Source organism: Chiloscyllium plagiosum, unplaced genomic scaffold (assembly GCF_037043375.1).
Source record: "Chiloscyllium plagiosum isolate Xiang-an unplaced genomic scaffold, Cpla_swu_hap1 HiC_scaffold_13, whole genome shotgun sequence".
Taxonomy (NCBI): domain Eukaryota; kingdom Metazoa; phylum Chordata; class Chondrichthyes; order Orectolobiformes; family Hemiscylliidae; genus Chiloscyllium; species Chiloscyllium plagiosum.
This window is the reverse complement of record NW_028270151.1, coordinates 26,013,526-26,041,189: the sequence shown is the minus strand read 5'-3', so window position 1 is coordinate 26,041,189 and position 27,664 is coordinate 26,013,526. Positions and strand designations below refer to the sequence as shown.

General features: G+C 42.2%; 1 pseudogene across 1 annotated transcript in view; it reads left to right on the top strand.

Annotated features, from left to right (window-relative positions):
• LOC148148276 (scavenger receptor cysteine-rich type 1 protein M130-like) overlaps positions 1–26,265 on the top strand; it is a 60,252-nt pseudogene extending 33,987 nt beyond the window's left edge. The window contains exons 7-14 of the transcript XR_015759257.1: positions 7,562–7,873; positions 10,136–10,450; positions 13,291–13,605; positions 14,176–14,250; positions 15,368–15,673; positions 16,142–16,273; positions 24,733–24,819; positions 26,192–26,265. The product of XR_015759257.1 is annotated as a scavenger receptor cysteine-rich type 1 protein M130-like (transcript). The remainder of the gene's footprint in view (positions 1–7,561; positions 7,874–10,135; positions 10,451–13,290; positions 13,606–14,175; positions 14,251–15,367; positions 15,674–16,141; positions 16,274–24,732; positions 24,820–26,191) is intronic.
• Positions 26,266–27,664: the final 1,399 nt, after the last annotated feature.

The window sequence follows — 27,664 nt, the reverse complement described above, 5'->3', positions numbered from 1 at the left end:
TCCATTGCAAACCGAAAAGCTCAGTCTGGGCATCCTTCAGGTTCTATTGGTTATAATAAACAGCAATGTTTTATTTGACAAAAAACAGTAAATCCTTGGTGCGCCATTCCTCACACTGTACTTCAAGCTATGATTCGGAGATGCCGGTGTTGGACTGGGTGTACAAAGTTAAAAATCACACAACACCAGGTTATAGTCCAACAGGTTTAATTGGAAGCACACTAGCTTTCGGAGCAACGCTCCTTCATCAGGTGATTGTGGAGGGCTCGATCGTAACACAGAATTTATACGATCGAGCCCTCCACAATCACCTGATGAAGGAGCTTTGCTCCGAAAGCTAGTGTGCTTCCAATTAAACCTGTTGGACTATAACCTGGTGTTGTATGATTGTTACTTCAAGCTAGATGGCCAACACTCCCTCAATGAGGAATGCTGAAGAAAAGACCAACAAAAGGCAAATCCCCGAATGATGGATAAAACTTTGAGAAGTTTCAACATTAGGCTATATGCCATCCTAAAGCAGAGAATAATAAACACAAAATTAAGTGAACCAATTGATCAGATTAATCCCATGTCGCAGTGTCAAATCCTGTCTGGAATTCTGGAAAACTAATTTGAAGGTATTACAAAAACATTCCTATTGCAGCAACCAAAATGCTATTAGATTTAAAATAGTGATGGAAAAAGATAGACAGATCAGAGTTGAATTTCTAAAGTGGAGAAAGGCCAACTTTGACGGTATTAGGCAAGAACTTTCAAAAGCTGAGTGGGGACAGATGTTCACAGGTAAAGGGATGGTTAGAAAATGGGAAGCCTTCAGAAATGAGTTAACGGGAGTCCAGAGACAGTACATCCCTGTTAAGGTGAAAGTAAAGGCTGGTAGGTATAGAGAATACTGGATGACTGAAGAAATTGAGGGTTTGATTAAGAAAAAGAAGGAAGCATATGTCAGGTGTATAGAGGAGAGATCGAGCGAATCCTTAGAAGAGTATAAAGGCAGTAGGAGTATACTTAAGAGGGAAATCTAGAGGGCAAAAGGGGACACGACATAACTTTGGCAAATAGTCTTAAGGAGAATCCAAAGGTTTTTTACAAATACATTAAGATCAAAAGGGTAACTAGGGAGAGAATAGGGCCCCTCAAAGATCAGCAATGCAGTCTTTGTGTGGAGCCACAGGAGATGGGGGAGATGCTAAACGGGTATTTTGCATCAGTGTTTACTGTGGAAATGGACATGGAAGATATAGAATGTAGGGAAATAGATGGTGACATCTGGAAAAATGTCCATATTGGAGAGGAGGAATTGCTGGATGTCTTGAAATGCATAAAAGTAGATAAATCCCCAAGACCTGATCAGGTGTACCCTAGGCCTCTGTGGGAAGCTCGGGAAGTGATTGCTCGGCTCCTTGCTGAGATATTTGGATCATCAATAGTCACAGGTGAGGTGCCAGAAGACTGCAGGTTGGCAAACATGGTGCCACTGTTTAACAAAGGTGGTAAGGACAAGCCAAGGAACTATAGACCAGTGAGCCTGATGTCAGTGGTGGGCAAGTTGTTGGAGGGAATCCTGAGGGACAGGATATACGTGTACTCGGAAAGACAAGGACTGATTAGGGATTGTCAACATGGCTTTGTGCATGGGAAATCATGTCTCACAAATTTGATTGGGTTTTTTGAAGAAGTAGCAAAAAGGATTGATGAGGGCAGAGCAGTAGACGTGATCTATTTGGACTTCAGTAAGGTTTTCAACAATGTTCCCCATTGGAAACTGGTTCGCAAGGTTAGATCACACGGAATAGAATGAGAACTAGCCATTTGGATACAGAACTGGCTCAAAGGTAGAATACAGAGGGTGGTGGTGGAGGGTTGTTTTTCAGATTGGAGGCCTGTGACCAGTGGAGTGCCGCAAGGATCGGTGCTGGGTCCACTACTTTTCGTCATTTATATAAATGATTTGGATGCGAGCATAAGACGTACAGTTAGTAAGTTTGCAGATTACATCAAAATTGGAGGTGATTTGGACAGCGTAGAAGGTTATGTCAGGTTACAATGGGATCTATATCAGATGAGCCAATGGGTTGAGGAGTGGCAGGTGGAGTTTAATTTAGATAAATGTGAGGTGCTGCATTTTGGGAAAGCAAATCTTAGCAGAATACATGCACTTAATGGTAAGGTCCTAGGGAGTGTGGCTGAACACTCCAAGAGACCTTGGAGAGCAGGTTTATAGTTCCTTGAAAGTGGAGTCACAGGTAGATAGGATAGTGAAGAAGGCGTTTTGTATGCTTTCCTTTTTTGGTCAGAGTATTGATTACAGGAGTTGGCAGATAATGTTGTGGCTGTACAGCACAGTCCACTTTTGGAATATTGCATGCAATTCTGGTCTCCCTCCTATTGGAAGGATGTTGTGAAACTTGAAAGGTTTCAGAAAAGATTGACAAGAATGTTGCCAGGGTTCAAAGATTTGAGCGAGAGGGAGAGGTTGAATAGGCTCAGGCTGTTTCCCCTGGAGTTTCAGAGGCTGAGGGGTGACATTGTTTATAAAATAAGAAGGGGCATGAATAGGATAAGTAGACAAGGTCTTTTTCCCTGGGGTAGGCTAGTCCATAACTAGAGGGCATAGGTTTAGGGTGAGGGGGAAAGACATAAAAGACACCTAAGGGGCAACTTTTTCACACAGATGGTGGTACGTGTATGAGCTGCCAGAGGAGGTGGTGGAGGCTCATACAATTGCAACATTCAAAAGGCATCTGGATAGGAAGGGTTTGGAGGGATATGGACCGGGTGCTGACATGTGGGACTAGATTGGTTTGGAATATCTGGTTGGCTTGGACGAGTTGGATGGAAGGATCTGTTTCTGTGCTGCACATCTCTATGACTCTGAGACTCTGTGACAATAATGGATGTGCTCAGTTTACCACAGTAAAGGACAATGCTGACACCTGTGCAAGCATGTATGACCAGGAGTGCCCAGAAGATCACCCATTTTGGCATCTTCCTAGAGTCCCAGAGGTCAAATATCAGTCAATTCAATTTGGTCTCCTGGATATTTAGAATATGAAATGAATGAGTGCAATGGTTACAATAAAGGCGAGATGTTCCAAAAAAACCTTAGTTCGTACTGAAAACATATAAACTTGTTGAAATTGGTCCTCAGTGCACTAATTTATTCATCTGTTGCCTGTGACATATGTGGACTTTTACATGCGACAGAAATGTCAATGTCTACATTTTTTTGTTGTAATTTTTTGGAGAAATAGATCTAAATCTGTTGGACAACAGCACGAGTACTGGGGAAGGAGGAAGCTGTTATGATCAGTCAGTCTCCACCTGAACCACAATGGGTCAGGCATCCTGGCCAATTGCCTAACTAAGTCTGCGGATAGGTCTTTCAACCAAATACATGTAGTGAGGGTAATCAGTTGTATGGAAATTATGGAAATAATTAAAAATGGTGAATGGCAAATCATCAAAGATTATTCAAGTTTCCAGAACAAATATTAGGACAGAGAATATGGAAAGGGTCAAGAATCCAACGTCAAGCACAAGATAAAGAGATAACTATGAGAAGGGCGGCAGGACTGAGTATCTTGTACTTAAATGCACTCAGTACATGAAACAAGTGAAATGACCATGTTGTGCAGATTGGAAATAGCAGGTACGATATTGTGGGCATCACAGAGATGTGGCTGCAAACAGATTCGGGCTAGGAACTAAATATGCAAGGTTACTCATTGCATTAAAAGGAGAAGTAGGTGGGCAGAGGGGGTGGAGTTTCCTTGTTCCTCAGAAACAAAATTGCCCCAGCAATAAATGAAATGGAGTCAGATGGGTAGAATATGTATGTGTGGAGGAGAGGAAAAAAAGTCTCTGATTGGGACTGGGCCAAGGCCTCCAAACAATTGTCATGATGTGGGGCAGAAAATTAATCAGGAGATAGAAAAGGCATGTAAAAAAGGCATTATTACAATAATTGTGAGGGACTTCAATATGCAGGTATACTGGGGAAATCAGATTGGTAGTGAATCTCAAGAAATGGTATTTGTGAATGTCTGTGAGATGGCTTTTTGGAATAGCTTGTGGTTGAGCCCACTAAGGAACAGGCAACTCCAGATTTAGTAATGTGTAATATGGTAATCTTGATGAGGGATCTAAAGGTGAAGGAGCCCCCCAGTGGGCTTTTGAAAATGTTGTTTCTTTCTCCTGATTAATTTTCTGCCACATAATATGACAGCATTCACCTCACAGTTTGAGAGGGAGAGGATTGCATCAGATGTATCAGTTTTCCAATTGAGTAAGGAAACCACTAAGACATGAGGAAGAGGTCAGAGGAGCAAGAATGGGAGGAATTTTGGGGGAAATTCTGGAGGCACAGCAGAAATTCATCCCAAGAAAGAGGAAAGATGCTAAGGGGAGGATGAAGCAAAGAGATGGTGGAGGATTTGAATAGGTACTCTGCATCATATATCACAGTGCAAGACACCAGCAGTATACCAGAACTTCAAATGAGTCAGGGGGCAGAGTGTAGAGACCATCACTAAGGAGAATGTGGTGAGAAGCTGAAATGTCTGAAGGTGGATAAATCATCTGGACCAGAAAGACTATACCCCAGAGTTCTCAAGGATATTGCTGAGGACATTGTTCAGGCATTGGTGGTGAACGTTTAGAAATCACTGGAGTCAGGGAGAGTCCCTGACGACTGGAAAAAAGGCTAATTTAACACTCTGATTTAAGAAAGGAGGGAGGCAGAAGAAAGGAAACTTTCGGCTGGTTAGTCTGATCTTGGTCATTGGTAAACATTTAGAGTCTATTATTAAAGATGAGGTTGCAATGTATTTAAAAGTGTATATTAAAATAAGGCTGAGTCAGCACAGTTTTATCAAGGAGAGGTCATGCCTGGCAAATCAGTTCGAATTCTTTGAGGAGGTAATGAGCAAGTTAGACAAAGGAGAGCCAGTGAATGCAATAGTGGATTTCCAAAACACTTTTGGCAAGGTGTTGCACAGGAAGCTGTGAAATAATATAAGAGCTCCTGGTGTGAGGGGGACGATACTAGCACGGATAGAGGATTGTCTGATTGGCAGCAGGCAGAGTGTAGGGATAAAGGAGTTTTTCTGAGGATGACAGCTGATGACTAGTGGAGTTCTGCAGTGGTCCATGTTGGGACAACTATTCATGTTATACATTAATGATCTAGGTTAAGAAACTGAGGGCATTGTTGCTCAGTTTTCAGATGACACAAAGATTGGTGGAGGGACTGGCCATGTTGAGAGAACAGGAGAGCCTCAGACGGTGGACAAAAAAGTGGTAAATGGAATATAATGTTGAACAGTTGAGGTTAAGAAATTTGGTGGAAATGAATAGAGGCAGAGATTATTTTCTAAATAGGGAAAGACTTTGGAAATCTGAAACACAAAGGGATTTGATCGTCCTAGTCCAGGATTCTTTTTGGGTTAACATTCAGATTCCGTTAGCAGTAAATGCAATGTTGCCATTCATTTCAAGAGAGCTAGAATACAAGAGTGGAGATGTACACCTGAGGATGTAATGAGACTGTAGTCAGACTGCATTTATAAAATTACCAATAGTTTTGGACCCGATATCTAAGGATGAATGTGGTGGCCTTGAGGGGATCCAGACAATGTTGACAAGAATGATCAAAGGATGAAGGGCTTGTCATATGTGGAATGATTGAGGAGTCGAGGCGTGAACTTAAAGCAGTCTATAAGGACAAAGAGTGATCGAATTGAAACTTACAGAATACTGAGAAGCCTGAATGCAGAGCACATGGAGAAGATGTTTCCATCCATAGGAGAGATGAGGACTTGAGGGCACAGCCTCAGAGTGAAGAGACCACCCTTTAGAATTGAGATGAGGAGGAATTTCTTCAACCAGAGGGTGATGACTCTGTGAAACCCATTGCTGCAGTGGGCTGAGGAGGACCAGGTATTGAGTTGATTTAAGACAGGGTTATGTGGAGAATACAAGAGAACATAGTTGAGAAACATATCGGCCACAATCCAATGACGGCACTCAATGGGCCAAATGGCCTATTTCTGCTTTTATATCGAATGGTCTTGTGGAGATGAACCCCCATTTTGAGAGGGCGCCTTCAGTCAAGATATGCAACTAACCAGGTGCTAAATCAGATAAATTTAGAATATATCTGTTAAATCAAAGATTCACTGTAACAATTCATCAAAGCCCCATCGATCTTGATCAGGTGGGACAATGAGCTGAGAAGTGGCAGGTAGAGTTTAATTTCGATAAACACAAGGTGCTACATTTTGGAAAGGCAAATCAGAGCAGGACATGTGCACTTAATGGTAAGTTCCTGGGGAATGTAGCTGAACAATGAGACCTTGGAGTGCAGGTTCATAGTTCCTTGAAAGTAGCGTCACAGATAGATGGGATAGTGAACAAGGTGTTTGATGTACTTTCCTTTGTTGGGCAGAGCTTTGAGTAGAGAAGTTGGGAGGACTTGTTGCGGCTGTACAGGACATTGGTGGGGCCATTTTTGGAATATTATGTGCATTTCTGATCTCCTTCCTGTCGGAAAGATGTTGTGAAACTTGAAAGGGTTCAAAAAGATTTACAAGGATGTTGCCAGTGTTTGAGAATTTGAGCTATCGGGAGAGGCTGAATAGGGTGAGGCTGTTTTCCCTGGAGTGTCAGAGGCTGAGGGGTGACCTTATAGAGGTTTATAAAATAATGAGGGGCATGGATAGGATAAATAGATAAGGTCTTTTCCCTAGGGTGGGGTAGTCCAGAACTAGAGGGTATAGGTTTAAACGGAGAGGGGAAAGATATAAAAGAGACCTAAGGGGCAACTTTTTCACACAGAGGGTGGTGTGTGTTTGGAATGAGCTGCCAGGAGAAGTGATGGAGGTTGGTACAATTACAGCATTAAAAGGGATGGGTATAGGAACAGGAACAGTTTAAAGGGATGTGGGCCAAGTGCTGGCAAATGGGACTAGATTAGGAGAGGACATCTGGTTAGCATGGAAGAGATGGACCGAAGTGTCTGTTTCTGTGCTTGTATGGCTCTATGACAACAACTTCTGAGTTGTTTATCATTGGTGAGATTAAAGACAACAGAAGCAAGGGAACACCTGCACCAACAAATTTCCTTTCAACTGGGACACCACACTTATTTGGTAAGATACCAACTTTCCAGCACTATCGTACTCCTTCAGGTCCTGGAACTCACTCCCTGAAAGAGTTATGTCTTGACCTGCAGAATAAGATTGTAGAGATTCATGGAAGTCACAAACTGTCACCAGGCCTTTCCAGCGACCCTTGAAAGAGTATAAAATAGTGCAAGTGACAGCATGCATCCTTTTATTTTGTGCACTCATAAAGACCTTGTTCTTCTGAGCATAGGAGATCATTAATCTTCCTGACGATCTCAACATTTCAAATGCTGGCTACTTTCTTTGTCTGCTTTCTATTTTCTACTCATTAATTGAGAGAATAGATAAATCGCACAATGAGACTAATGGTCATAATTTATGTCTTTTTGAAACATTGCATGAACGTTGATTATAAAATTGCATTCTTACAGGTGAAGATTGGCAGTTACGATTGGCGAACGGAGAGAGCATTTGCGAAGGCCGTGTAGAGGTTTATTATGACGGTGTCTGGGGGAGAGTGACTGACACTCAGTGGAATTTCAATAAAGCAGAAGTGGTGTGCAGACAGCTGAAATGTGGCTCTGCAATAAGCATTTACAACCACTTGAAGTTTGGGAAAGGCACCGGACCGACCTGGATCAGTAATGTCAGGTGCAACGGAAGTGAACCCTTCCTTTGGAATTGCAGTTTTACAAAATCGGAGCAGTCGTCAATTGGAGATGACGTGGGAGTGGTGTGCTCTGGTACGACCTTCTTTATATCCTCAGATCTAACCAATGTCCTGCTGCCAGCTATCGGAAAAAGAGTAAAAAATAAAACTAATGTAATATTCAGGAGCAACTCCTTTCCCAGAGGGTGTCTAGAGCGACATGGACCGGATAGGTCTGTCCATTGTGTCGTGAAATGGGAAAGTAGGTGCGCAGATGAAGAGCTAAACAAAAAGGGTGATCAGTTTAGATAATGAGGCCTGAATTCGAATAGCAGTGTTCGTTCGAATGGGTTGTTTCTGTGCTGTAACTGTCCTGCAATGGTTATGAAGTGTGCAAAGAGAGGTTAATAGCTTTTTCTCGTGGATTTTCCTTTCCATTGTACTCATATTGGTAAGGGTTTCTGAGCTCTCTCCCTATTCCGGTAAGGTCGGTAGATTGAAGATCACTGTGAGTCTCCAGTGTACACGGGATTGTAGTCGTTTCCGACACTGGCTTGGATACGCAGATGATGGTTGAATATTTAATTGTAATGGCACATCATCCTCCCCAGCCGGGTAAGATTCTGGTCTATTTCGATCAGCAGGGAACCACACCGCCCTCATTGTCTGAGATTAGGTTCTTTGGAGCAGAGGAGTCTGAGAAGGGACATGTTCGAGGTGTACAGTATAAAGTTATAAAGGGCATAGCTAGATTAGACAGAAAGAACCATTTTGCCCTTGATAGAGGAATCATTGACCCGGGGCATAGGTTTAAGGGAAGGGGAAGGGGCAGAAGGTTGAGAGGGGATGTGAGGAAAAACTTTTCACTCAAAGGGTTGTGGGAGTCTGAAATTCACTCAAGTTGGCTAAGTAGTAACACTGCTGCCTCATAGCAGAGCGATCCTGGATCGTTTCCACCCTCAGGCGACTGTCTGCTTGTACATTCTCCCAGTGTCTGCGTGGGTTTCTTCCCTGGATTGCTAAATTGCCCAAAATGACGAGACTGTAGGATCGGGGTGGGATGCTCTTTAGAGTTGTGGACGGAATGGGTCGAATGGCCTGCTTCCACACTGGAAATTTTTAAAATTAGATTCCCTACAGTGTGGAAACAGGCCCTTCAGCCCAACAAGACCCTCCGAAGAGTAACCTACCCAGACCCATTTCCCTCTGACAAATGCACCTAACCTATGGGCAATTTAGCATGGCCAAGTCACCTGGCCTAACCCACACAGACACGGGGAGAATGTGCAAACTCCACACAGACAGTTGCCCGAGGCTAGAATCGAACCTGGGACCTAACCACTGAATCACTGTGTAGAGATTCTATCTCAGTGTGGTATGTCTATAAACCCTCGTAATATTTAAGATGTATTTAGATGCATTTGTGATGTCAAGGCATAAATAGCTGTGGGGAAAGTGAGGACTGCAGATGCTGGAGATCAGAGTTGACAATATGTTGCTGGAAAAGCACAGCATCCGAAGAGCAGGCGAATTGACATTTCAGGCATCAGACCTTCATCAGGAAATAGCTGTGGACCAAGTGCCATAAGTTGATTAGAACAGTCAGGTGCGTGCATCTTAACTGCAAAAGACTTGATGGGCTGAAAGGCCCTTTTTCTCTGTTGTAGTCTTCAATAAAACTAAAAGGAAACAAGGGAACAAGCAATCCTTATATCAAAAGCAATTTGTACTTAAAACATGTATAGCCTGACCATTTTGAATTTCAACACCGATTGAGTTAATGACAATATCTTTGGTACAACCTAACTAGCTAATCAATATTAACTTGCAGCTAGAGATTGACAAAAACGCTGAAAAAACTGTAATGCCTTCGTAAAGAGACTGGATTTTAAAAGTTGTAGACTATCATTTTTCAACAAGGTTCAAATGGAGTTGAGCTCTACATATTAAAATCATAGTTTTTGTCATTTTACATTTTCCTTTAATACTCATGATTATTTGTAATGTGAGGGGCTGTAGTTGATAATTCTTGGCAGGTCATTTTCATTTTGAATGTGGACAAAGGAGCAGATATATGCCACTCAGCCCATCAAATGCACTATTGAATGTGATCATGGTTGATCTGATAATCCTCAACTCCATTTTTCTGCCTTATAACCATAACCCTTGATGCCTTTACTGATTAAAAATCTGAATTGATATTAGGGAAAAACAAGCATAACACATAAATGGAACAAACTGATCATTGCATGCGAAAAATGAGAAATGGGATATATGTTTGCAACAAATCCGTTACGTATACACAAGAACTGTAATCTGGACAAGAAAATGTTTGATACTATTATTTGTCTTTCAGATCATATTCAGTTAAGATTGGTCGATGGTGGAAGTCGCTGTGCTGGAAGAGTGGAGCTTTACTACAATGGAAGTTGGGGGACTGTGTGTGATGATTCTTGGGATTTAGCAGATGCCCAAGCTGTCTGCAACCAACTGAAGTGTGGACAAGCTCTAAATGCAACAGTTTCCAGTTGGTTTGGTCCAGGCCTGGGACCTATTTGGTTAGACAATGTGAACTGCAGCTTGAATGATTCTGTTCTGTGGGAATGTCTGGTGGGGCGGTGGAGTGAAAGCGACTGCAATCATAAAGAAGATGCTGGAGTTATCTGCTCAGGTAACATGCCCTTTCAAATATTCACTCTGTCAAACAGAAGGCTTTTAACAATTCTCTGCATGGGTTCACATTCATATGTTGTCCTGGTGATAACTGATTTTTAACCCTTTTTTCCCTAATGCTGTCATTAATGGGAAAAGCCATGAATTTACCCACCAAAAACATTGTGTATAATGGAAAGTAGGAGAGACAGTGGAACAGATTCTAAATCACATATTTTTAGTGTTGGCAGGTGGGACTAGATTGGATTGGGATATCTGGTCGGCATGGATAGGGTTGGACCGAAGGGTCTGTTTCCATGCTGTACATCTCTATGACTCTATGACCCTATAATTATTCTTTTAGGCTGGTTCTTGGATCTTTTTGAAAAAAGTCATTAGTTTTGAACAGAAAGCCTGATGTTTCAAATGCACAATAGAATTAACAGCCAATGAAGTTTAAAGTTCGACGTGAAACATTCTGTCCTTGCCAAAGGCCTTAATTTTATCTCTCTGTGCCGCCACCTCAATGAGTCATGGGCTAGACATGATGTTGAGCCTCCACCATCACCCTTGCCCACCTTGCCGAGCTCATCCTCACTTTGTACAATGTCTTCTTTAACTCCTCTCACTTTATTCGGAACAATGGTGTGGCCATGGATACCATTATAGGCCCCAGTTCTCCCTGTCTCTTTGTCAGGTATTTTGAACATTCCTTGTTCAGGTTTTACATGGCCCCCTCACAACTCTTTCTCTGAAAAATTGATGATATCATCAATGCTGCTTCTTTCTCTCACTCTGAACTGGAAAAAACTGTCAATTTTGTTGTAAAATTTCTGCGCTGCTGTCAACTTCATCTGGGTTAAACTCTGATACCTCATTTCCCTTTCTTGACAACCCTGTTTTCCATTACTGGGGACAGGTTGGCTACCAATATTCATTATAAACCAACCAGCTGTCACAGTTAGCTGGACTATATGTTCTCACACACTTCTTCTTGTTAGGACTACAACCCATTCTCTCAGTTTCTCCAGCTCCAAGAAATCTGTTGTGATGATGACACCTTGGGCGGAAGGGGTCTCGGAAATGCCCACTTTTATCCTCCATCAAAGTATCCCTGCTATTGTGGCCAACAGGGTCCTTACCTATGTCCATTGCACTCCTGAACATCTGCCCTCACGTTTTTTCTTCCCTCCCACAAATAAGATAGTGTCCCCCTGCCCTCACGTACCACCCCACCGGACTGCTTCCAAAGGATTGTAAACTGCCATTTCCATCAACTCCAATAGTTTGCCACAAACAGGTACATATTCACCTTCAGTTATTTGTCAGCAATCTGCAGAGACCATTCCGTCTGGGACACTCTGGTCCACGCCTCCTTAATTCTCAGCATCTCCTCAAGTTCCCATGTCACCTTCCTATGCAATTGCAGATGGTGTAACATCTGCCTGTTTACCTACTCCCTCCTCACCATCCAAGGACCTAAGATATACCTTGTAGGTTAGGCAGTGGTTTACCTGTAATTCATTCAATCTAGTCTTCTGCAGTCACTGTTCACATCGTGGTCTCCTGTATACTGTGGAGATGAAATGCAAATTGGGTGACCACTTCACAGAACACCTGCGTTCTGTCCATAAAAATTATCCAGAGCTTCCGGTTGCCGACCACTTCAACACATCACCATGTTCCTACACCAACATTTCTGTCACAGCCCAGCAGCACTGTTCCAGCAAGCCTCCACATTTTTATCTCATTTTCCACTTGGGGATCTTACAATCACTGGGAATCAATATCAAGTTTAACAACTTCACAAAACCAAATGAATGGTGGACGCTGTAAATCAGAAACAGAAACAAAAGTTGCTGGAAAAGCTCAGACCTCAGCAGGTCTGGCAGAATCTGTGAAGAGAAATCAGAGTTAACGTTTCAGGTCTATTTCAGGTTTTGGGTCCCTTCTGAGGGAGTGTCACCATACCCAAAATATGTGGGCGGCACGGTGGCACAGTGGTTAGCACTGCTGCCTCACAGCGCCAGAGACCCGGGTTCAATTCCCGACTCAGGCGACTGACTGTGTGGAGTTTGCACATTCTCCCCGTGTCTGCGTGGGTTTCCTCCGGGTGCTCCGGTTTCCTCCCACAGTCCAAAGATGTGCAGGGTCAGGTGAATTGGCCATGCTAAATTGCCCGTAGTGTTAGGTAAGGGGTAAAAGTAGGGGTATGGGTGGGTTTCGCTTTGGCGGGTCGGTGTGGACTTGTTGGGCCGAAGGGCCTGTTTCCACACTGTAATGTAATCTAATTAACTCTGATTTCTCTTCACAAATGCTGCCAGAACTGCTGAGCTTTTTCAGTAATTTCTGTTTTTGTTGTCAATAACTTTACAGCCTGATTCCACCCCTCTATCTTTTTTATCCATCTCCACACCCAGTCCTGTTATGACATGGGATTGCTTTTAGCACAGTCAACTGATTTTCACCCACTCACAGGCCTATTATCACATTGCGTAGTTTACTTTTAGCACAGCCTGTCCATTCTCTGCTGTCCTCATTATCCCTTGATTAGGTTATCTTTGCTCCTGGCTTGCCATCCATAATCCCGTGTTCAATTATCCCTTTCATACCCCTCTCTCTCTCTCTCTCTCTGATCTCCATCTTAATCTAGGCGATTATCTCTGCTTTCCCCTACTCCCTTCCCAACCTCTTTTTCAGCATAACTGTCAGTTTTTCACACATATTATCAGTTCTGATCAAGTCACTGGACTTGGAACACTAACCCTGGTTTCTTCCTACAAATGCTGCCAGACCTGCTGAGTTTCACCAGCAATATCTGCTTTTGTTTCAGATTTAAATTCACTCTTTCTTCTATAGACCACAGAGCTGTTAGGCTGCAGGATGGAGCGAACCCCTGTCAGGGCAGAGTCGAAGTTTTCTACAATGGGACCTGGGGGACTGTTTGTGTTGATTCCTTTAGAAAGGCGGAAGCAGAAGTTGTTTGTAACCAGCTCAGCTGTGGATCTGCCCAATCTGTGGAAAGCGCTATTACATTTGGAAGCGGTTCTGGACAGATCTGGCTCGATGATGTGAGCTGTCGGTTGCAGGATACATTCCTGTGGCAATGTCCATCCTTACCATGGGGTGAACACAACTGTAACCATGGGGAGGATGTTGGAATCATCTGTTCAGGTGAGAACTGCAAATGGAACCAATTTCTCTTGAAATATTTCACAAATGTTTTAATATTTCTATCATTCATAAATTTGAGATTATGCACATTTTTTATTGTCAGTGTGCAGATAAAGCCTATGCTGTCACAGCTGCATGTCTTTTTGATCAAACACCAATTTGTTTTAAAATTTTAACCCCAATTAATAATTCTTTTCATGGCTTAACAACTCCTTGTTTTTATGAATTCCTTCTACCCCATAACTCTCCAAAGTACCTGCCATCCTCTAAGCCTGGTCTCTTGGGCATTTCCAATTATAGTTGCTGCACAATTCACAGAGCTATCTTCAATTGTTTAGATTCTCAGATTCATAATTCATTCACTACACCTCCCGACAGCTGTACATCACTTACAATCCTCCTTAAATTTTAACCATGATTGACCATGACTTTTATCTTCTGACCCAACATCTCCTTTGCGCCTCTCCCATGTTAGATTTTGTTTTAAGATGATGCAGTGAAGTGGCTTGGGACACTTAATATGCTGTACAAACAAGTTGTTGCTGAAGTAATTGAATGTTTCTTTTTTAGAACGAAGACCAAGGGAAATGATTAATAAGGGAGATATGAAGAAGAGCAAAACTGAACGAGTTTCAGAAAACTTTGGTAATTATTAACATGCATGTGATTAAATGTTCTGCAGTCGGATTCCTGTTTTTGTTTCTTTGTGGAATTTCAGAAGTCAATACCAAAGACATTCTTTACAATCTATCCATCACCTCAACTTTTACACCGCTAATATGAATTATTTTGCATGATTAATACCAATTATTTAAAGTACAGTAACAAGTGCACTTGTCGGAGTTATGTCCACTGCGCGATTGTCTTTATGCCAGTAGGTTTCACTCCATCAGGATTGGTTGTAGTAGCCATTAAAAACTTGATAATTTGATATTGCAAATTAATGGAAAGGGTAGAATGATTAATCCTGGGGAAAAATATTGGTGAAAAGAATCTGAACAAGCAAACACAGCATCAGCTGTCAGTCCGCATCTACTCAATATTTCACATTGGAATTAACACATTGTTCCTTTTAGGAGTCATTGAAACCTTTTGGAATTTGGCAAAGTTCTGCATAACTGAATGTCGCACTTTCAGTTACACTTAGGCTTAATGTAAATGAATATGGTGCCATTTCCATGTTTTAAACTCTGTTTTTTTAAACATTATTAAAAACGAAATTAGCTCATTAATTTATACTTTATATTGCAGCAAATTATTCCAGACCTGTGTGATTTTTTTTGTTTTAAAAAATTGGTTATGAGACCTGGCTGTTACTGACTAATCCTGAATTTATCACTTGTCCCTACATCCTCACGAGAGTGGGGTGATGGTCTGCTTTCATGATCCACAGCACTCCTTGGGATGTAGGAACACTCACAGTTCTGCTCTGTAGGGAATGTAGGTGACTTTGATTGAGTGACAATAAAGACAAAATGAAAAAAGGTGAAAATCTAGATGAGGTCTAGATTGCAGTGACATTGCAGCTGCTGGTCCTCCCATGCATATAGTGACCGTGTTTACCTTTGAGTCGGAGGTTTCGTGTATCGAAAAAGCTGTTGAAGGAGGTTTGGTGAGTTACTGCAGCCATTTTGTAAATGGGACAGACTGTGTCATTCTGTTTTTTTTTTCATTCTGAACAAGGCAACCAAAATAAAGTAATTATATTCAATTGCGAGTTAAAACAGCTCAAATTCTCAGATGTAACGTTTTGTTTCTGCAGAATTGCGGCTGGCTGCGGGATTTAATAATTGTTCTGGAAGAGTTGAAATATTCTTCAATGGTATATGGGGAACGGTTTGTGATGATTCCTGGGATAAGCAGGTTGCTGCTGTCGTCTGTAGACAGTTAAACTGTGGTCATCCAATGTCAGCTCCGAAAGAGGTGCTATTTGAAAGAGGAAATGGCGCAATATGGATTGATGAAATTAAATGCAAGGGGAGTGAATTATTCCTGTGGGACTGCCAATTGTCAGTAATGGCCAATCATGACTGTGAACATAAAGAAGATGTCAATTTGATTTGTTCTGGTATGCCATTTTAAATTGAATCTTGATTTTAACGCACTCATTCTTGCATTCAAAACACTCAATGCTCTTATTTGTCTTCTCTCTGTAATCTAAAATTGTACTACAACCTTTAGAATGCTCCAATTGTTGCATTGTGTGTATCACCAATTACAATTCTTTCACCGTCTCCATAATTTGTTTAATTAGAATATACTCTAATCCACCAATCTTAAGTCGAAACAGTGTCACTGAATGCATACCTAGACTGAGCATTATTTGCCACCAATCAGTTCATGTATCATTTGCAGGTTTCTCATTACTTTGCCAACTCTCTACATGCCAACGTTAACCTTTAATATATGCCTCAACCTTCATATTACTGCCTTTGTAAGTTTTCATTGCTCCTGCACACTGTTAGTGTATCTGTACGTAAATGAAATGCATGAGGCCATTTTACTTTGTGTTATTATTAAATGTTTTTGCTTTCAGGCTATCAAAAATTCACAGAGTCCTTCAACCAGCAGAGACCCCCGATTTTTATCATCCCTTGTATTTTTGGGACCCTTTTGATTGCTGTGTCACTTGCTTTGGCTGCAGAATTACAAAGAAGCTTCCAGAAAGGTTGGTTAATTCAACATTAAAAGCCCTGCCCATAAATATTATGGTTGATTCCTGCTAATCTTTTCATTATACAACTCTGACAGTTTGCAAGAAAGATATGATCATGTTAGTTACAGAGACAATCTGCAATGATGTTACACAAATTGGAGAATTTTAGCTAAATGCTGCTGAAAGGAGACCAGACATTTATCTAGCACTCATCAGCATGAGTTGATGCGAAATCAAATTGAAAAAGAGAGACAGCATTTTATACAGCATGAGAAGAGGGTGCTGGTTGGTGAGAGCATAATTGGCACAGAAATGAGGCAAGTGGTACAGTTAATTGTCCATTTTAGTACTCAGATCATTCAAGTAAATTAGGATTGGTCAGGGCATTGCTATCAGAATACAGCAGACATTGGCCATCTTAAAAACAACTTTGTTTTGCAAATGTCATGTTTCTTGCATTGTCGTTCAGATGAGTGCAAGACAAACAGCTTTAATATTTAGTTTCCTATCAGAAAAGTTTACACACTTTTTGTTGTGAGCAAAGATTGGATAGTGTTTGATTATATAGCAATTACTTCTTTCATAGAGGAGGCTTAAAGGAGATTAAATTGATGTAATTCAGCAATAAAGAGCATGGATATAGTGGATGAGGAATCTCAAAAGGTTCAGAAAAGATTTACAAGGATGTTGCTAGGTTTGGAGGGTTTGAGTTGCAGGAAGAAGCTCAATAGGCTGGGGCTATTTTTCCTGGAGCATCAGAGGCTGAAGGGTAACCTTAGAGAGGTTTATAAAATAATGAGGAGCATGGATAGTGTAATTAGATAAGGTCTTCTCCCTGGGGTGGGTGAGTCCAGAACTAGAAGGCATTGGTTTAAGTTGAGAGGGGAAAGATTTAAAGGGGAGCTAAGGGGCAACTTTTTCACACAGATGGTGGTGCATGTATGAAATGAGCTGCCAGAGGGTGATGGAGACTGGTACAATTACTACATTTAAAATGCATCTGGATGGATAAATGAATAGGAAGTGTTTACAGGCATATTGGCCAAATGCTGGCAAATTGGATTAGATTAATTTAGGACATCTGGTTGGTATAATTCAATTTAAATCTTTAAAACCTTACCTCGAGCATCGGAGCCCTCCATTTCTGTTTTCAGCAACAGGAAGAGCTGGTGCTTGGACCACGGGCCTGCCGGGAAAGATGTCACTTATTTAAATCTTCACATCTGACATTGGAGATTACAGCTTTCAGGGAAAGGAGGGACTTTTATTTTCTCCTCAGCTACATAAGTGAGGTTTTTTTTCCCTCAGACCAGCCCCAAGTCATGGTCCACATACTTACCAACGATATAGGTAGAAAGAGGGATAGGGAGGTAAGGCAGGATTTCAGGGAGTGGGTGGAAGCTGAGAGCTCGAACAAAGAGTTGTTATCTCTGGTTTGTTACCTGTGCCACATGATAGCAAGGTGAGGAACAGGGAGAGATATCAGCTGAACACGTGGCTGCAGGGATGGTGCAAGAGGGAGGATTTCAGGTACATGGATAATTGAGCCTCATTCTGGGGTAGGTGGGACCTCTACAAACAGGATGGTCTTCACTTGAACCAGAGGGGTACTAATATCCTGGGTGGGAAATTTGCTAGTGCTATTCGTGTGGGTTTAAACTAGCTCAGCAGCATGATGGGACCCTGTAGTGTAGTTCCAGTGCACAGGAGGATGAGAGTAGGGAGGACATGGACAGGATTTCACAGTCACTGGAGTGTGCTGGCAGACAGCAAGCTGGTTTGAAGTGTGTCTACTTCAATGCCAGGAGCATCCGGAATAAAGTAGATGAGCTTGCAGCATGGATAGGTACCTGAGACTTCAATGTCATGGTCAGTTCGGAGGCATGGATAGAGCAGGGTCAGGAATGGATGCTGCAGGTTCCAGAGTTTAGATCATTCATTAAGATCGGGGAAAGTGGTAAAAGTGGGGGAGGTGTGACTTTGTTAGCCAAGGACAGTATAATGGTGGCTGAAAGAACTTTTGATGAGGACTCGTCTACTGAGGTGGTATGGGCTAAGGCTAGAAAGCAGAGAGGAGACATCCACACTGCTGGGAGTCTTTTATAGGCCTCCGCAAAATTCCAAGGATGTGGGGGAGAGGATTGGTGTAATGATTCTGGGTTGGAGTAAAAGAAACAGGTGGTCATTAAAGGGGACTTTAACTTCCCCAACATTGACTGGAAATGCTTCACGTGTTGAGAGTGTGGTGCTGGAAAAGCACAGCAGGTTAGGCAGCATCCAAGGAGCAGGAGAATTGATGTTTCGGACATAAGCCCTTCATCAGGAAAGAGGCTGAGACATAAATGGCTGGGGGGGTGTTGGAGGGGTGGGTAGCTGGGAAAATGATAGGTAGATGAAGGTGGGGGAGAATGTGATAGGTCATAGGGGAGAGTGATGGATGGTCTGGAGGGCAGTGCCGAGTTGGAGGCTTGGGATTCGGATAATGTGGGGGCGGGGGGAATGAGGAAGCTGTTGAAATCCACATTTATCCTGTGGGGTTTTAGGGTCCCAAGGCTGAATTATGAGGCGTTCCTCCTCCAAACGTCTGGTAGTAATGGTTTGGTGTGGGAGGAGGCACAGGATCTGCGTGTCCTTGATGCAGTGAGAGGGGGAGTTGAAGTGTCCAGCCATAGGGCAGTGGGGTTGGTGGGTGCGGCTGTCCCAGAGATATTCTCTGAAACAATCTGCAAGAGGTGTCCTGTCTCCCCGAGGTAGAGGAGACCACACCAGGTGCAACAGATGCAGGAGATGACATTGGTAGAGGTACAGGTGAATTTCTGATGGATGTGGAAGGATCCCTTGGGGCCTTGGACAGAGATGATGGGAGTGGTGTGGGTGCAGTGTTTGTACTTCCTGCGGTGGCAGGGAAAGGTGCCAGGAGTGCGGTGTGGGCTGGTGGGGAGGGGGGGTGGACCTGACGAGGGAGTCACGGAGGGAATGGTCTTTTTGGAATGCTGACAGGGGTGATGCTGATGGTGGTGGGATCTGTGCAGAAGTGGCAGAGGATAATGCATTGGATGCGGAGGTTGGTGGGGTGGAAGGTGACAAACAGGAGCATTCCGTCCTTCTTGTTTTGGGAGGGGTGGTATTCAAGGATGGTGGTGCATGAAGTGGAGGAGATCGTCAACCATGTGGAAAGGGAAGTTGCAATCTTGGAAGAAGGAGGCCATCTAGGACTTTCTGAGGTGGTATGCAGTGGAAGTGGATGAATTGGGAATAAGGGATGGTGTTTTTACAGGAGGTAAGGTGGGAGTAGGTGTAGTCTAGGTAGCTGTGGGAGTCAGTGGGCTTGTAGCTGTGGGAGTCTGTGGTTGGTCGGTCGCCAGAGACGGTGATGAAGAGATCCAAGAAGGGGAGGGATGTTGCCGAGATGGTCCAGGTGAACTTGAGGTCAGGTTGGAAGGTGTTGGTAAAGTTTAACTGTTCAACCTCCTTGTGGGAGCATGAGGCGGTGGAAATGCTGTCACTCCAGTACATTGAATCGATCGTGTTTTGTCCAATGTGTGCAGATGGGTTTCCTGACACAGTATGTCGAAGGGCTGACAAGAGGGGAGGCCAAACTGGATCTAGTACTTGGTCCTGAACCAGGCCAGGTGTTTGATTTAGTGAGAGATGAGCACTATGGAGAGAGTTACCATAATTTGGTAATTTTTAGTTTAGTGATGTAAAGGGCGAGTACATGCCACAGTGCAAGAGTTATAGTTGGGGGAAGAGCATTTATAATGCAATTAGGCAAGACTTAGGAGACATAGAATGGGGTAGCAAATTGGGGACAATGAAAATGTGGAGCCGGTTTAAGGAACAGATATTGGGTGTCCATGATAGGTATGTCCCTGTCAAGCAGGGAGGAAGTGATAAGGTAAGGGAACAGTGGTTTACTAAAGAAATTGTATCTTTTGTTAAGCGGAAGAGGGAGGCTTATGTGACTTTGAGATGAGATGGTGCAGATGAGGTGATGAAGAATTAGCTAGGAAGGATTTAAAGAGAGAGTTAAGAAGATCAAAGAGGGGACATGAGCAGACTTTAACAGTAGAATAAAGGAGAACCCTAAAGCTCTGTATAGGTATGTGAAGAATAAAAGGGTGACTAGTGTGGGAATTTGACCTGTCAAAGACAGAAGTGGGAAGATCTGTGTGGACCCTGTGGAGGTTGGAGAGGTGCTAAATGAATATTTGTGATGTGTTTTCACTCATGGAAAGGAGAATCTTGGAGAGGAGAAGACTGAGATATGGACTATTAGACTAGAAAGGGTTGAGGTTAGTAAGAATGAGGTGTTATCAATTCTAGAAGGTGTGGATGAGGGTACAGCAGCTGATATGGTGCACATGGATTTCAGTAAAGCCTTTGATAAGGTTCCACGTGGTAGGCTGTTGGAGGAAATGCGGAGGCATGGGATTGAGGGTGATTTAGCAATTTGGATTAGAAGCTGGCTTTCTGTAAGAAGGCAGCGAATGGTGGTTGATGGAAAGTATTCAGCCTGGGGTTTGCTTACTGGTGGTGTGCCACAAGGATCTGTTTTGGGACCATTGCTGTTTGTCATTTTTGTAAATGACTTAGGCACAGGCAGAGGTGGATGGGATAAGTTTGCAGATGACACTAAAGTTGATAGTGTAGTGGACAGTGTGGAAGAATGTTGCAGGTTGCAGAGGGACTTGGATTAATTGCAGAATTGGGCTGAGAGGGGACAAATAGAGTTCAGTGCAGATAAATGTGAGGTGATTCACTTCGGGAAGAATAACAGGAAGGCAGAATACTGGGTCAATGGAATGATTCTTGGTACTGTGGATGTGTAGAGGGATCGATGTACATAGATCCCTGAAAGTTGCCACCCAGGTGGTTAGTGCTGTTAAGAAGGCATGCGGTCTGTCAGGTTTTATTGGTGGAGGGATTGAGTTCCGGAGCCATGATGTCATGCTGCAACTGTACAAAACGTTAGTGCGGCATCACTTGGAATATTGTGTAAAGTTCTGGTCGCCCCATTACAGGAAGGATCTGGAAGCACTGAAAACGGTGCAGAGTAGATTTTACTAGGATGTTGCCTAGTCTGGAGGGAAGGTCGCATCAGGAATGGCTGAGGGACTTGGGTCTGTTGTCATAGGAGAGAATTTAGAGGGGATTTAACAGAGACATACAAGATGATCAGAGGATTAGATAGGGTAGACAGTAAGAGTCTTTTTCCTCGGATGATGGTGTTAGTTTGTACGATGGGGAATAGCTACAAAGTGAGGGGTGATAGATTTAAGACAGATGTCAGAGGCAGGTTCTTTACTCAGAGTGGTAAAGGCGTGGAATGCCCTGCCTGCCAATATAGTTAACTCAGCCAGGTTAAGGGCATTTAAACAGTCCTTGGGATGATGCTGGCATAGTGTAGGGGGATGGGCTTAGATTAGTTCGCAGGTTGGCGCAACATCGAGGGCTGAAGGACCTGTTCTGTGCTATATTGTTCTATGGTCTGGATGAGTTAGTCTGAAGGGTCTGTTTCCGTGCTGTACATTTCAATGACTCTCTGACTCTACATACGTAAACTATATTAACCTGGACTGTATAACCTGAAGCAGTGTAGCTGCTTTTAGGACTACACAGGGAGCAAACAGCCTCTTGCTCTTCAGAAATGATTTGGATGATTTTATGAATTTTGATCAGTGTTTAGTATGTTTGAATGGGCTGTGAATCATGGAATATCCAGAGAAATGAAACTGAGTAAATATTCATGCACAAATCCACTCTAACAGTTAATCTGTCAAATTAATCAACTTCTCGTTTCCAAAAGTGAATTAGACTTTTTCAAAATAAAAATCATTCATAGGTTGTGAACTTCACTGGCTCAGCCATCATTTGTTGTCCATCCCAGGAAGCCCAGGAGTCAGTGATAGTGAACTGTTTAATTGAAATGCTGCCATTTATGTGCTGTCAAGGCAACCACACTGTTACTGGTAAGGGAGTTTTAACCGATGATAGTGGAGTACTAATATTGGTATAAGAGGAGTGTGGAGGATGTCTGGCTAAAGGACACCGTGCAGGTGATGGTGCTCGAAAATGTCTGCCGTCTTTGTCCTTCCAGATGATAGAGGTTAAGAGTTTGCAAGGTGCTCTTGAAGAAGCCTTGGTAAATTACTCCAGCACATTGTGTCAATAGTACACACTGATGAGACTTTTTTTTGGTGGTGAGTAGGGCAGATGTTGAAGATGATAGGTGGCATGCAAACCAAAAAGCCTTCATGGTCTGGGTGATGTTAATACTCTTTTTGAAAATTCATAATTATTTCTGGGAGTCACTACCCGGACAAAAATTTACTGCAAATCCTTATTAAACCTGAACAAGGTTGTGTTGTGCTGCTTTCTTGAATTGCTGCCATCCATGTGATGTTGCTAGGCCCAAGAGCATAGCAGTGGCATAAGCGTCTGCATGGGTTTCATCTGCGTACTCGGCTTTTCTCCCACTATCCAAAGATGTGCAGGTTAGGTGGCTTAACCATCCTAAATTGCCCTCCATGTTCAGAGATCTGGAGGCTAGGTGGATTAAACATGATAAATGCGGTATTACTGTGTTTGTGTGAGGGTGGTGAGTCTGGATGAGATGCTGTTCATTAATGAAGCAGCTGAAAATGGTTGGACCAAGAATACTACCCTGAGGAATTCCTGCTGAGATAACTGATCTCAAACAAGCACAACTATTTTCCTATGATTCCATGTTTTATGACTCGAACCAATGGACAATTTTCCTCCTGAGTTCCAGTGAATCTTGTTTTGCGAGGGCTCCATGATTCCACATTCAGTCAAAGATGACCTTGATGTGAGAACTATGGCTGTCACGAGGTCAGAATCTAAATCTGGTGGGACACAAACTCTGTGTCAGTGAGCAGATTATTGCTAAGAAAGTGCTGCTTGATAGCACTGTTGATGACACTTTCTATCATTTTCCTGATGATCAAGAAAAGACTGATGAGGTGGTAATTGGCCAAGTTGGATTCCTCTTTCTTTATTTTTACACAAGACAACTTTGGGACAATTTTCAACTTGCCATTGCTTTAAATATATTGGAATACATTTGCTAGGGGTGTGGCAAGTGCTGGAGTACACATTTCCAATACTATTGCTGGCATTTTCTCAAGGTCCTTAATCTTTTGAGTGGCAATGCTTTTTGCCATTCTTTTAAAATATCTACTGAAGTGAATCAGATTAGCTGAAAACTGGCATCTGTAACTGTGGGGAGCTCTGTAGGAAACCAACCTGGATGAATTAGGCAGTGCTTCTGGTTGCAAATGCTTCAGTGTAATCTTTTGCACTGTTTCCATGTTATTGAGCATGGAAATATTTGTAGAGTCTTATCCTCCAGTGATTTTTTTCAGTTATCTATCACTAATCACCACTGGTTTTGGCAGTACTTAGATCAGTTTAGATCAGAACTGATGGCTTGGAATTTCTTCGGCCTATTTATCGTTTGCTGCCCTTGCTTTTTGAAATCAGTCAGCCTGTTATGTCACTTCAGCAAGTCGCCTGTTCATGATGTTGCTCCTGGCATGCCCTCCTGTATTCTTCATTTAAACCAGAGTTGACCAATTACCTTTATGGTATTAGTAGAATTAGGGACGTACTGAGCAATGAGGTTGCAGATTATATTGAAGTACAGTTCTGCTGTTGCTAATGGCCTGGAGTGCCTCTTGTCTTCAGTTGCTCATCCCATTTAGCATGGTAGTAGAGCCAGATAATGCAATGGTATGTGTCCTCAATGTGAAGTTGAGACACTGTTACCTGTCTGCAGTTCCAACAACATTCTTCTTGAGTGTTGTTGGATTTGTGTCCTTTCAAGCAAGTGGAGATTACTCTGTCACATTCCTGACTCAATATTAGGTTGAACTCTGATTTTCTGCAATGAAAGAAATTCTGATTTTACTCATAGAGCATGAGAAATGTTCCTGATCAGTGATTTGCATTGAAGAGATTCAAAGTTACTGAATATTATAGCCACAGGACAAAGCCTTGGATTGTCATTTTAAGAGGGTTAAAGAAGGGCTTATGCCCGAAACGTCAATTCTCCTGCTCCTTTGATGCTGCCTGACCTGCTGCGCTTTTCCAGCAACACATTTTTCAGCTCTTGTCATTTTAAGAGCATTGCTCATGGAGCCTGGGTCTGCAGTTGCAGCAGGCTGTGGTTTTAACAAGGTTTAGCCACATTGCTAAATATGACCTTGGCTTTCATGAACATTTCCACTTCATTGCCAAGACAATACAAATTGATGGATGGATGCAGAGATTTCTTGAGGGCATAGCATCCTTTCGTGTTCAGCAAATATAATTTAAAATGTTATACAAAAATTCAATAACTGCTAATTTGCAGGATAAAGAAAGATGGAAGGTGAAAAGCAGGTTTTAATAATAGATATAACCCTCGACACATGTCCATGTATAATCTGCTGTTCTTCATTCCACAGGCAAGAAAAAAACACAATATTCTCCTCGTAGCTTTCCTGACCCTGTTTATGAAGAGATTGACATTCACAACCTTGATACAGGCCCAGGTAGTTATCTTTAAGAGTTATACACTTGATACCTTTATTTTTAAATGCAATGTTAATTTTAAGTTTCCAATGTTTCCATGTGTAGATGTACACTCCAATATTTCACTGGACAAGCTGGAATATTATACAGGAAGCGAATTACAGGAATGCGATGATATACATATGCAAGGTAGGCCAATTTTCATCCTACTCTTGCACCATTCCATTACTAATCTGCAATGGAGAGTAAGATAAAATACAGTAAACCCCTCATAGTTAAACTCCCAGATTAGCAAGAGTCTTTTGTCTTACTTTGGAGTCATTAGTTACTATGAATATTATGTAACATATGAATGTTAACTCAAGCTGCATCTTCCAAGTGGAGTATACTGCCAGTATGGTTCAAGAGATAGTGACTCGTTATTGTAACCCTCCGCAGTTATAAGAATGATTTTACTCCAAATTCTGTATGCATTGTGATGGACATCATACAAATTCATTTTTAGATAATTGATATGGTAATTTTAGGACTATGCAGTTGAAAGTGCATTTTTTTGGATGAAAGAATGCAGAAATACTTTCTGGACATTTAACAAAATAGATAGAGTTACCACAGATTCAATATAAGTGTAAATGTTCCAAGTATCCTTCTGTTCAGTGTTAAGAAGAGAAAAAAAGAAACGTAGTGGCTTCATGGTCAAATTCTGTATCATTATATGACATTTATTAAAGCTGTTTGAAGTATTGCTAATGGAAAAGACACAAATTGATAATGTCCTCAGCAAACAGAAATAGAAATTAAGCATTTTTTTCAAATCAACGGAAAAGTCCTTTTGCCATGCATCTTGCTTTAAGCTATGTCCAGTTTTAAATATAAATCACTTTATTCTGAAACATTAAGTAGTTTTCTGAGGAATCAACAACACACAGTAACTCGGGCTCTCAATTAAAATAGTTATAATAGCTTGTCAAGGTGGTGATAACTGAATGAATACATGGAGTAATATTAATTCCAGCCTCAGGCGACTGACTGCGTGGAGTTTGCACATTCCCCCCGTGTCTGCGTGGGTTTCCTCCGGGTGCTCCAGTTTCCTCCCACAGTCCAAACATGTGCAGGTTAGGTGAATTGACCATGTTAAATTGCCCGTAGTGTAAGGGGCAGGGGTAAATGTAGGGGAATGGATCTAGGTGGGTTGCATTTCAGCGAGTCGGTGTGGACTTGTTGGGCCAAAGGGCCTGTTCCCAAATTGTAAGTAATCTAAAAAAAATCTAATTGATAATAAACCAATTGGCACTGCACTGGATTCATAAAATTCAGAAAAATATACTGATTATTTTAGGGCTTAACTTGAAAATAATAAGTTCATTACAAAAGCTCATTTTCATTTTCTAGATTCATTTACTTCATTAGATGCTGAATTTGGAAGAGAATATGATGACCTTCAATAATTTGAGAAGGAGCTGTGATGACTTTCACCACTGGCCTTACTGAGGAAAAATGTGTGACAAAATATCTCACATTGGTTAATTATGTTTCGTTATTCAACTTAATTTGTAATGTTACTATAATGACATGTTGCAGCTTGTTGTAAAATAGTTAAATGAATGAAGTAGGAAATTAATTGTGATCTTTCATATTGAGCATACTAAGTCTAATTCAGTTCTATGCAGGAGAGCAATCTATCAATCTTTTCCAAAAATGTGAATTTTTTGTATTATGAAGTTGAAGGCGTGTACTGTACCTTTAAGAAAAAGAGTGAAAGCTGTTCTGAACTGAGAGCTTACAAGCACCTGTGTGATGTGAATAGATGGTTGTCTCAGAGTATACTGGAAAATTTAAAATATGTAACATTTGGCTGTGAAATGGATATTGGTGTTTTGACAACAATTTGAATGTAACCAATTAGCTAAATGTATTGTGGTTCTGTTCGCCGAGCTGGGAATTTGTGTTGCAGACGTTTCGTCCCCTGTCTAGGTGACATCCTCGGTGCTTGGGAGCCTCCTGTGAAGTGCTTCTGTGATCTTTCCTCCGGCATTTGTAGTGGTTTGAATCTGCCGCTTCCAGTTGTCAGTTCCAGCTGTCCGTTGCAGTGGCCGGTATATTGGGTCCAGGTCGATGTGCTTCTACCCAATATTCTGGCCACTGCAGGACAGCTGGAACTGACAACCGGAAGCGGCAGATTCAAACCACTACTAATGCCGGAGGAAAGATCACAGAAGCGCTTCACAGGAGGCTCCCAAGCACCGAGGATGTCACCTAGACAGGGGATGAAACGTCTGCAACACAAATTCCCAGTTCGGCGAACAGAACCACAACAACGAGCACCCGAGCTACAAATATTTTCACAAACTTAGTTAAAAGTATGTCCCAGTATACTAAAGTTGAAACTTTATTGCTGGAACAGCACAGCAGGTCAGGCAGCATCCAGGGAACAGGAGATTCAACGTTTCGGGCACAGGCCCTTCTTCCTGAAGAAGGGCCTGTGCCCGAAACGTCGAATCTCCTGTTCCCTGGATGCTGCCTGACCTGCTGTGCTGTTCCAGCAATAAAGTTTCAACTTTGATCTCCAGCATCTGCAGACCTCACTTTCTCCCCAGTATACTAAAACCCAATCAAGTTTGAATGTATTGTTTTGCCAACATCAAACCAATGTTGGGAATAGAAAAATGCAGGCGTTTTGAAAATTGGATAGAGCAACTGCCATCAACACGGATCCAAGAAATGAGGAAACACTCCCTCCCAAAGGTACCTTTTCATATGAAGCATATTCTCAGTAAAAAGAAAGAAGAAAACTCATGGAGATCTTCAGTCAGAAGAAGAAAGACACAGAAGACGGCAGCCGTTGTGTGGTTTTGAAATTAAGTT